Below are 11,060 nucleotides of genomic sequence, written 5' to 3'. Positions count from 1 at the left end.
CACTTGAAGAAGGAAATAGGGTATGTGGAGAAGAAGGAGATAAAAATGCAACCTTGGAATGTGAAGAGAAAGAAATTGCTGACTTTGTTTCTGGGTATTGAAAATAAAGCTGGATACGTGGCAAAATCTAGTAGGAAGAAGTAGAGAAATCACAGCTGTACAAGTGGAGGGTTTGTTGCTGCTATCTTAAGCTATCTTATCTTTGTTTATTGTAATGTTGCCTTAGTATTTATGTTATTTTCAAGAATGACCCCTTACGGGCTTGTTATTAGGTTGAGGATAAATTATGAATGGACAACAAGAAAATTCTCCAACTTTCTCTCACCTCCTTATTCTCTATTTTCCTATTCTATTCTTCTCTTCCCTGTTCATGTTCCCTCACTCACGAAAAATCCCATTTCACTAAGATTCCATTACTTAATATATACAAAAATTCCTTCTTCAGTAGCCAAGTACTACAATTATTTGGGTTAATTAATTCAAAGTTAGGGTATATATAATTTTTTTAAATTTAAAATTTTAATTATAAATATTAATTAGAGTTCATAATATAATAATAATTTTTATTTATAGAAAAATTAATTATAAAATATAAAAAATAAGAGTGGAAAATGATTTCATCCGGAAGAAATGAGGGAGGAAACGGCTGCGTGAGAAAGAAAATGGAGGATTAGGTTTGGGCTCAAGTATTGGGCCTGAATAATTATAAGTTGGGCTGCTAAGTCTGGGCCGATTTAGATTTAAAGTGATGGGCTTCTTCTTGGCTGAGGATGTTGGGCTATGAATTTGGGTTTTATAATAGATTGGGCTCTCAATTAATTATTTTAATTGAGCTGCAGATTTTATCATTTGTTGAAAGATATTTCAAAAACTTTGGAACAATTAATGATAGAGGTGACATAAATTAAGACTTCTTCCATAGCTGTCAAAGCGATTAGAATTCGGTAGAATTTTCTGAAGAAAGGGCTGAATTTTTACTGAAATTGATTTGGTTGTATTAGGTTTATTGAATAGAATTACAGTTCTGAAGGCTGGGTAGAATTTTAATGATCAAGGAAATAGAATTATAGAAATGAGGGATTTTGGAAGGGTGAATGAGGAGAGTGAGTTGTGAAGATGGAAAACAGAGGTGATCCTTTCAATCAATTTCAATTATACACTTCCAATTAATATTATTGACTATCACATATTATACACTTTGAAAAGTAATAATAAAAAAATGTATTTCTCTTTCAATCAATTTCAGAAAATTATCACGTTCAAGAAAATAATACAATGCAATATTGAATAGAGGTTATTGCGGAAAATATTAAATATCTCAATTTTCTTGTCATTTTTTTTTATTTATATCATGATCTTTGTTTTTTCCAGTAAATTCATAAATTTAATATTAATTCTGAATCGTGCCGCGACACACAATTTCGCCCAAATTCAATCTGAATAATCCACTTATTAAGGGGTTTAAGCAATGCTGCAAACTGATAATAGGGCGAAATATGACAATTTCAGTCAAATCCAATTTGAATAGTCCCACGACTTGACATTTTTCATTGCCACATTAGATTGAATCTAGGTGAAATTGACTGTCGTGGGGGACGATTCAGAATCAACTTAAATTCATAAGTTGGTCTGCCATTATCATGATCAAACCACTAAAATAATATTCAAGAGATTTGTCGTGTGAAATAGTGAACCCATTTCAATTCAACTGACATTATTTCTTCAACTTGAATAATACTTATTCTGAAATATTTCTGTAATCGAAGGTGGTTAAGACTTAAAGAAATTCATTTCAAGCTTTGAGAAATATTTCATGTGAAACGTAGATTATGGTGACAAAATATTGTCTTTCTCAAGTAAATAAAATTGATTAGAGAAGCTTCCCTCATTTTCCCACAAAAAGTGTGGAAATTAAATTTGCATTCCAGTTGACCTGGCTTGTAAAATGTCTCTGCCACAATTGTTTTAGGTTTGAATATAAATGGCATTTGGTAGGATTCCTGTTTTCTCACTCACAATATGGATACATTTTCCCCATTTTTCCTTCTTTCGCTACTCTTAGTGTTTACTTGTCTTAGCCTCATGTTTTGTATGCATAATTTCATTTGTTTTTTTATAAAAGTGTCATTTGTTGTTAGTAAAAATATCATTTACGCAATAACTGGAAAGAGTAGGATCACGTATAATATATCGATAGTAGAAGCCCACTAAACTATGTTTCTGCATATCGCACACACCTGCCTAAAATCATGACATCCCTAGACAATAGTAAAAAGGTTAATTGGGTGTAAAATACATCACTTTCATCACATTTTAGTTTTGCATACAAACTTTAAAAGATAGTGTGATAATTATCGAACCAATTTGATTTTTTTTACAAAATTAAATCTTTCGATGTTTGAATTTTTCCCAAAAATATATTCATGGTCTTTCCAAAAATATTTCGTACTGATGGTCATTATGTCAAATAAGACATTTCATCCCAATGGGTAATTAAAGTCTCTAATTTGTGCTCTTCATCCACAAAAAATAGTCCTAGAATAAGAATATAGGATGACACGTGTTTTAATTATATATTGTGAATGGAGATTGAGACCCACCATGACCACGTGATAAAAAATTTCTAAAAATAAAAAAGGGACTAATATTTGTGGACATCTCAAAACGGCAAAAATGAACTATTTTTTGTGGACGGATGGAGTAGTAGTTTTACGGATTGCATTTTAAGATTTTTTTTTTCATTTATCATTATAATATGAACATGCATTACATCCGATAACAAAAATGTATTTTCAAATCAAGCTAATTTGCACTAGTTTAATTATTATTTGATTCTATTATTTCCCTTTCAATCGGTTTTTGAAAATTATCACGTCCAAGAAAAATAATTGAAAGCAATTTTCCATATAGAAGATGCCATTGGGCTCCCCAATGATTTGCTTATAGTTAAGAAATTTAATTATTCATTTTTTATTCCATGAGTAGTGAGAGATCCGATTACTTATTGCAAGATATAGCACCAAAAATCGAACATCTAAACTTCAAAAGAGGTGGAATAATAATTTTATTAAACAAAGTTGCGTAATAAATTTTCTCGATAAAAGAAAAAGGAAATGTCACGACCGGACATAATTAAGGATAATTAAGCCGGGGAAACCGTGACTAATGGAGGGAGATTAGAAGCGGGGTAGAAAGGGAAATAATCAAACAAGAAAGGATCGCAGTATCATTGTTAACAACAGGGATATTTATAATATAACGGAGTTTTAGTCGTATAGACTCAAATAACTAGTAAGTTCGGATAACTCCGACTTATCCAAAATAACATAAAACTTCTGAGTACGCAGCGGAATAAGGTTCTGATTACATGTATGAAGACATGTAACCCTAGAGTTCATTAATACATAATAAGACAAAAGAGTCCCGCTCGTCACTTCATCAACATCGGCAGCTGCTCAACCTGCACATTTAGAAATATATGCAGGGCTTGAGTACAAAAGTACTCAGTGGGCACGTATGCCTAAGTATGAAAATACATGCTTCAAAACTGTAAATTGTCATGCCATAATTAAACAGTACAGCAAGGGAGTTTTTCGCTAAAAGGCCCAAGCTTACTAAATTCATTTGTGATTCTTAAAGTTCGACTGCAGTCTAAGTTCTCTTGTAATCTATCATATCTGGAACTGTGTGCCGGAGAGGTGGCCACCTCTCACGGTCACTTGACCGGCCAACCCGCTAGATGACTCACGGTCACTGGTGTACACTAGCCCTGGCAGGATAGCTATCAACTGCTCAGGACCCGAATTTGATTGCATGATAACTGGCAAAGCCACATCAGATAGATATCTTACCAAACATTGAAATATTTATGGCAAGACAACAGTTGAAATAATTTTCAGTTCAATGATTTTGCAATGAAATAACTGTTCAAACATAACATTAAACTCATTTGATATATATGAAAATAAACCCACCTGATAGTGATTTTCTGTGATACAAAAGCTCCTCAACAGATTGTCAATCTCGCCCTTGACCTTTATTACGAGAATATATGTACATATATAAGATATTTGCTCGAATAAAAATCCTCAAATGAGAATGTATATTTAACTATGCATGATCCTTATGCATGAATTATTATTCTGAAATAATAATCAAAGAATTTCTATTGTTAATCCAAGCTATCGGATTTAAACAAAAGCTAAGTCTCGTTTCATGAAGCCGGATAATTAATAAAAATTAATCCGTTCTCTTAGGGTGTTCTAATCCACCAATTAAATAAACCTCATTCCTCGTAGTCAATAGAAAATAAATAAATACTACAACTTATTCGCTTTATAACCTCATAATTAATCGGGCTTAATAAATAGGAACAAGTAATGTTATAAGATTAAATAATTAAAAGGCTCAACATAAGACAGCCTAATAATTAATCAAACAAATATGGGCTTGATTTAAATAAGTCATGACATTCCAATAATTAAATTGAAAAGTTTAGTTGTAGTAATTTATGGACTCAAGTAATTAAATAATTTTAGGGCCCAGTTGAATAAAATCGGCCCAGAGAAAAATATTTCAATCCAAGTGATTGAATTTCTAACTGGGCTTAATTAATTAACATGAGAGGCCCAATTGAAATAATTCATCGGCTCAAGTAATTAAATAAATCTTGGCCAAATAAATAATGAACAATTGGACTAAGTTTAAATCAAGTATGCAAGGCCCAATAGCAATTAAATAAATAAGGCCCAACTGAATAATCGTTCAACCCCTTCTACTCTATTAAAATCAGCTCAAATAAAATAATAACCGACCAAAATATACATATGAAATTTGGAAATAGAAGTCTATTAATAATAATATCTCAGCCCAATTCTTATAGAATAATTAAAGCCCAACCTTTTAAAATATTTCGGCCCAAAAACAATTATATAGGAGCCCAAAATTAAACAAAACAGGAGCCCAATTTTTTTTTTTTGCCCAAAGTAAAATAAATAGGAAGCCCAATCGAAATTAAATAACAAAAGCCCAATTACAATTAAAAGAAAAAGCCCAATTATTAAATTAAAGCCCAATGAAAAATAAATGAAATAAGCCCAACTCCCTCTCATCACTCTCGGCCCTTTTCTTCTTTTCTCATCACCAACTCACGCACACACACAAAAACGCACATCTCTCTCTCTCTCGTTCAAGATCTGCCGCCCCTGTCTGCGACCGGCGTCGGCTGTAGTCGCGCCTAAGTCCGGTGCCTCCCTTTCCCTTTGGTTCACCGAGCACAACCCTCAAACAGACCTCTCTCACTCTCTCGATTTCTGGAATCGCGGAACATGAAGGCGAGCTTCTTCGCCTGAATCCGCTGTCGTCGTCTCTGTAATTCCGGCGAGCGGCGGTCGAACCTCTTCCCTCACGTCCATCTCTGCCTTCTTCGCTCTTCCTCTCTCAAGATCTGTTCGTCTCTCTCTCTCCCGAAGTCACCGCCGTCCGAGCTCGCCGGAGCGAGCGGCGACAACCACTGCTCCTTGGTTCTCTCTTCTTTCTCGCTGAAACAGGCCCGACATCTCTCCCTCCGCCGACCAGCCCCCGCGTCCAGCCGCCGTCCAACCACTGCTCTATCTGAATCGATGGGCAGCAGGAGCACCTGGCCACTGCCGCCGTCGATTTCCCGAGCCCCGACGCCGCTGCTACTGGAAGGCCGGCTTCGCCGTGCCACTGCACTCCAGAATCGGCGAGCACCGCCGCTGCTGCGATGCGATTTCCGGCGAGCAGGGGAGAGTCCGCCGTTGCTGCTTTCTCCGAGAAGCTCGCGAATGGCCGCCCAGACGTCGTCTCTCAACTGGACTAAGCAGGGCAGCCCTCTAAAGCTATGTTCTCTCGTCTACTTTTCATCGATTCGAAAACGTGAACTAGACAAGGTGAAATCTTCTCAGTTTATTTACACCTAATGCTCGTTTAAAACGCGGTTTAAAACTACATATAAACTGTCACTTGTTCATGAAAGCATATTTGGTGATTCTGCTAAGTTCTAGGGCGTGAAGTAGCAGTGGATGAATCATGCCCTGTTGGATGTGAATGAACTAACGAAATATTGATCTAAAAAAAATGATGTTGATGATTAAGAAGTTGTGAAGTTTGGTTTTATGGTTGTAAACTGGATTGAATACTAAGGTGTATAAGTACCTTTGAAATGTCTTGGTTGATTGTTGATGTGGAGCTAAATGAACTGGAATAATCTGAATATCAATGATGATTCTTGTGTTAATGCAGGTGTTAATCAAATAGAATGAAATCATTGAAGCCCATCCTTACCTGAGAGCTTCGGCTGAATGAGCTGGGCTATTCTTTGATTCCCCTTTGGGTGAGATGAGTTGAGAGTGAAAATTTTATTTGTTGGCTGATTATCAATAATTGTCGTTGCATAATTATGTGATAATGGTGGTAATGGAAAACAAAGTATAGTGGTGTAGAAAAGTGGTGAGTGGTGGGGAAAATGGTGGTGAAAGTGGTGGGGAAAAATTAGGGAACTAAAGTTGATGGAAGAAAAAAGAAATAAAAAAAAATGTAGAGAAGAATTAATGATGTATTTTCTCTGTATCGATGATTCTGTAACTGTAAAGTGGATCGCGTGCTCATATCTGCTTGTACTGTTTATTTACATAAATCTCGATTTCGACATGTGATATCTCGCTAAAATCGATAAGTTATAAAATGAATCTAAATTAAATCCGTAGATTTAATTCGTTTGTTTTTCTAATATTTAAATTAAATCCGCAGATTTAATTAACTCACGAGTCGGAAATAATCCACGACTTGAGTAAAAATAAAATCTAATTCCATCTCGCTTAAAAATAATAACGTGACTTTGCTAAGTCAGTTATAACTCTGAAATAATATCATTGACTGCTTTAATAATATGAATTCAGGATCATAAGCTGAATTCATATCAGGATAATAACCGTTTTCATTCACTGATGAACATAAATAAACACTCATTACTGGATTTAATATATATAAAAGAGCGGGTCACTACATACTACCCCTCTTAACAAAAATTTCGTCCCGAAATTTGCATATTTCTTCTAAAACAGTTCGGGGTATTTCTCCTTCATTTTGTCTTCAAGCTCCCACGTGGCTTCCTCTTGTCCGTGGTGTCTCCATAAGACTTTCACTGATGTGATTGCCTTATTCCTGAGTTGTTGTACTTTTCGATCTAGAATGGCCTCTGGTCTCTCTTCATAGCTCAAGTCTGGGCAAAGGATCATCTCTTCTTGGTGGATTATGTGCTTTGGATCGAAAACGTATTTTCTGAATTGTGATACGTGGAAAACATTGTGAACGTTTCCAAAGCTTGGCGGTAACGCCAACCTATAGGCTACTGGGCCTATTCTCTCCAAAATCTCATAAGGTCCTACGAATCGGGGCCTAAGTTTTCCCTTGACACCAAACCTAGTTATCCCCTTGGTAGGAGATACCTTTAGGAAGACCTTGTCTCCTAATTCAAACTGTAATTCGGTTCGGCGTGCATCAGCGTAAGATTTCTGTCTATCTTGCGCCTCCTTTATTCGCCCTCTGATTTGGCGGACTATCTCAACCATCTCATTGACCATGTCTGGTCCTAAAACTTTTCTCTCACCCACTTCATCCCAATAAAGCGGTGATCTACATTTTCTTCCATATAATGCCTCATATGGTGCCATATCGATAGTCGCCTGGTAACTGTTATTATAGGCAAATTCAATCAACGGCAGCACTGCTTCCCAACTTCCACCCCTGTCTAACACCACTGTTCTCAACATATCTTCGAGGGTCTGAATTGTCCTTTCAGACTGCCCATCTGTCTGCGGGTGGAAGGCGGTGCTAAAATTTAGTCTCGTGCCTAACTCTTTCTGTAAGCTCGTCCAAAATCTAGATGTGAACTTCGAGTCTCGATCTGATGTGATTGACATGGGTACACCGTGTAAGCGTACAATCTCTCGAACATACAACTGAGCTAGCTTGTCTGACCCGTGTGTGATCGGTATTGGTATAAAATGAGCACATTTTGTGAGTCGATCCACTATTACCCAGATGGCAGTGTTTCCTCTCTTTGTTTTGGGCAAACTGGTCACAAAATCCATTGCTATGTGCTCCCACTTCCATTCTGGGATTTCCAATGGTTGTAGCTTTCCATATGGCCTTTGGTGTGGGGCCTTCACTTGTTGGCAAGCTAGGCATCTCTCTACAAAAGATGCTATGTCTCTTTTCATGCCTTCCCACCAAAAATGCTTCTTTAGATCTTGATACATCTTAGTACTGCCTGGGTGGGCAGTATAAGGGGTATCGTGAGCCTCACTCATGATTTTATCCTTAAGCTCATCATCGTGGGGGATGCATATTCTTCCTTCAAAGAGGATAACATTATCTGATGCTTCTTGATAATTATTGACGCCTCCTTTTCTTACTGCTTCCCGTAGTTTTTCCATCTTCCCGTCTTTTCTTTGTGCTTCTACGATCATCTTCCTCAAGTTAGGTACTGTTGCCACAACGCTTGCTATCGTCCCTGGTGGTTTAACCACTTCTATGCTCATTTTGCTAAATTCCCTTATGAGCACCGTCTCTCGAGTGATGAGAGCTCCCAATTTAGATTGGGTCTTACGACTCAATGCATCAGCCACTAAGTTGGCCTTGCCTGTGTGGTAGTTAATACCGCAGTCATAGTCCTTCACTAGTTCGAGCCATCTCCTCTGTCTCATGTTGAGGTCCTTTTGCTCGAAAAAGTATTTCAAGCTTTTGTGGTCTGTGAATATCTCGCACCTAACTCCATATAGGTGGTGTCTCCAAATCTTTAGTGCGTGCACCACTGCAGCTAATTCCAGATCATGAGTCGGGTAATTTAGTTCATGTGGCCTAAGCTGTCGTGACGCGTATGCTATCACTTTTCCTTCTTGCATTAGTACACAACCGAGTCCATTTTTGGACGCGTCCGTGTAGATCACGTATTCCTTATCAGCTGTTGGGACGGCTAACACCGGTGCCATAGTCAACTTTTCCTTGAGTTCTTGGAAGCTCTTCTCGCACTCCTCTGTCCAAGAAAATTTTATTCCCTTCCTGAGTAGTTGCGTCATTGGCCTTGCAATTTTGGAAAATCCTTCCATAAACCTCCGATAGTAACCTGCCAATCCTAAGAAACTTCTTATCTCATTAGGGTTAGTAGGCGATTTCCATTCGCGCACCGCTTGCACTTTTTCAGGGTCCACTTTAATCCCTTCTGATGACACAATATGTCCTAAAAATGTGACTTCGCTGAGCCAAAACTCGCACTTGCTGAATTTGGCATAAAGGCGCTCTGTCCTCAACGTTTCTAGAACAATTCTCAGATGTTCCTCATGGTCTTTATCGTTCTTCGAGTAGATCAGGATGTCATCTATGAATACCAAGATAAATTTGTCTAAGTACGGATGGAATACTCGATTCATGAGGTCCATGAATACAGCTGGCGCATTGGTTAGCCCGAATGGCACAACTACAAATTCGTAGTGGCCATACCTAGTTCGAAATGCTGTCTTAGGTACATCTTCTGGTCGAATCTTCAGCTGGTGATAACCAGACCGCAAATCAATCTTCGAGAACACGCTTGCTCCCTTGAGCTGGTCGAAGAGGTCATCTATCCTTGGTAAAGGATATTTGTTCTTGAGTGTCACTTTGTTCAGTTCTCTATAGTCTATACACATTCGCAATGTGCCATCCTTTTTCTTCACAAAAAGTACGGGTGCACCCCAAGGTGATACACTTGGCCTAATGAATCCAAGTTCCAAAAGTTCTTGCAGTTGTATCTTGAGTTCTTCCAACTCTTTAGGAGCCATCCGGTACGGTGCCTTCGAAATGGGAGCTGCCCCGGGCTCCAAATCAATGGTAAACTCAATTGGTCTGTCCGGTGGTGGCCCTGGCAGAATCTCTGGAAATACATCTGAAAAGTTCCGTACAATTGCTACATCTTTTATGCTCTTTTCAGTACCCAGTTCTCCGTGTAAGTATACGAGATAAGCTGGGTATCCCTTTTTCATCATTTTCGTTGCTTGTAGGGCGGAGATGATCATCTTTCTTCTCCCCATACTAATTCCGTGGAAATGTGACGGCTCCCTTCCTGGGGGTCGAAACGATATCCGTCTTTCGTTACAAAGGATGGTGGCATAGTTCTCGGCTAGCCAGTCCATTCCTAGGATTATGTTCACATCTCCCATCGGTATAACATAGGAGTTGTTCACTACAATCTTGAGTGACCCTATGTTCAGTTCTAGGTTCAAACACACATGATCTACTGTCGTCATCCCTCCTATAGGTGATGATATACTCAACTCCTGGTTAGCTCTTTCCATTTTAAGTTTTAATGTGTCAACACATGTACTTGAAATGAAAGTATGCGATGCGCCCGTATCAAATAGAAGTACAACAGGAGTATTGAGTAGCATGCCCATACCTGCCAGGTTTCCCTGGTTGTTCTCGGGCTGCTTCTGCCTCATAGCATAGGCTCTAGCATGACGAGGCTTTTCATGTTGTTTCTGTTGTCGCTGCTGTTGTTGGCGGGCCTGTTGCTGATACGGTTGTTGAGGTTGTGGTTGGTACTGTAGCTGTTGGTGCTGCTGTGGCTGCTGATACTGTGGTTGCTGCCTTGGGTATGGTTGGGGCAAAGCTTGAATTGCTCGCAGATGCGGAGCCTGGATAGGTGGGTTTGGCCTTGAACTCGTTCCATGTTGCTTATTCGGGCACCGGTTTGCATAGTGCCCCTTCTGGTTACAGATATAGCAACTATCACTGCCGGCCTTACAGATTCCCACATGATTTTTGTTACATTTGGGGCAATGTGGGGCCCTCTGTTGGTTATTTCCCATCTGTTTCGGTGCACTCTGACCTCCATAGCCCTGTGACTGGAAGACACGCCCCTGCCATGGCCTCTTCTCGCTTTGGTTCGGGTTACTGTTGTCCCATCTCCTCTTCCCTTTGAAATTCTGATTATGATTTTGATCATGTAGAGGTGCTGGAGCAGGTACAATTGCAAGTCTTTCTCCAGGCATGGCTGCCTCAAT

This window comes from Salvia miltiorrhiza, chromosome 1, assembly GCF_028751815.1.
Source record: "Salvia miltiorrhiza cultivar Shanhuang (shh) chromosome 1, IMPLAD_Smil_shh, whole genome shotgun sequence".
NCBI classification, from domain to species: domain Eukaryota; kingdom Viridiplantae; phylum Streptophyta; class Magnoliopsida; order Lamiales; family Lamiaceae; genus Salvia; species Salvia miltiorrhiza.
The sequence above is the reverse complement of the archived record's forward strand: the minus strand, read 5'-3'. Positions refer to the sequence as shown.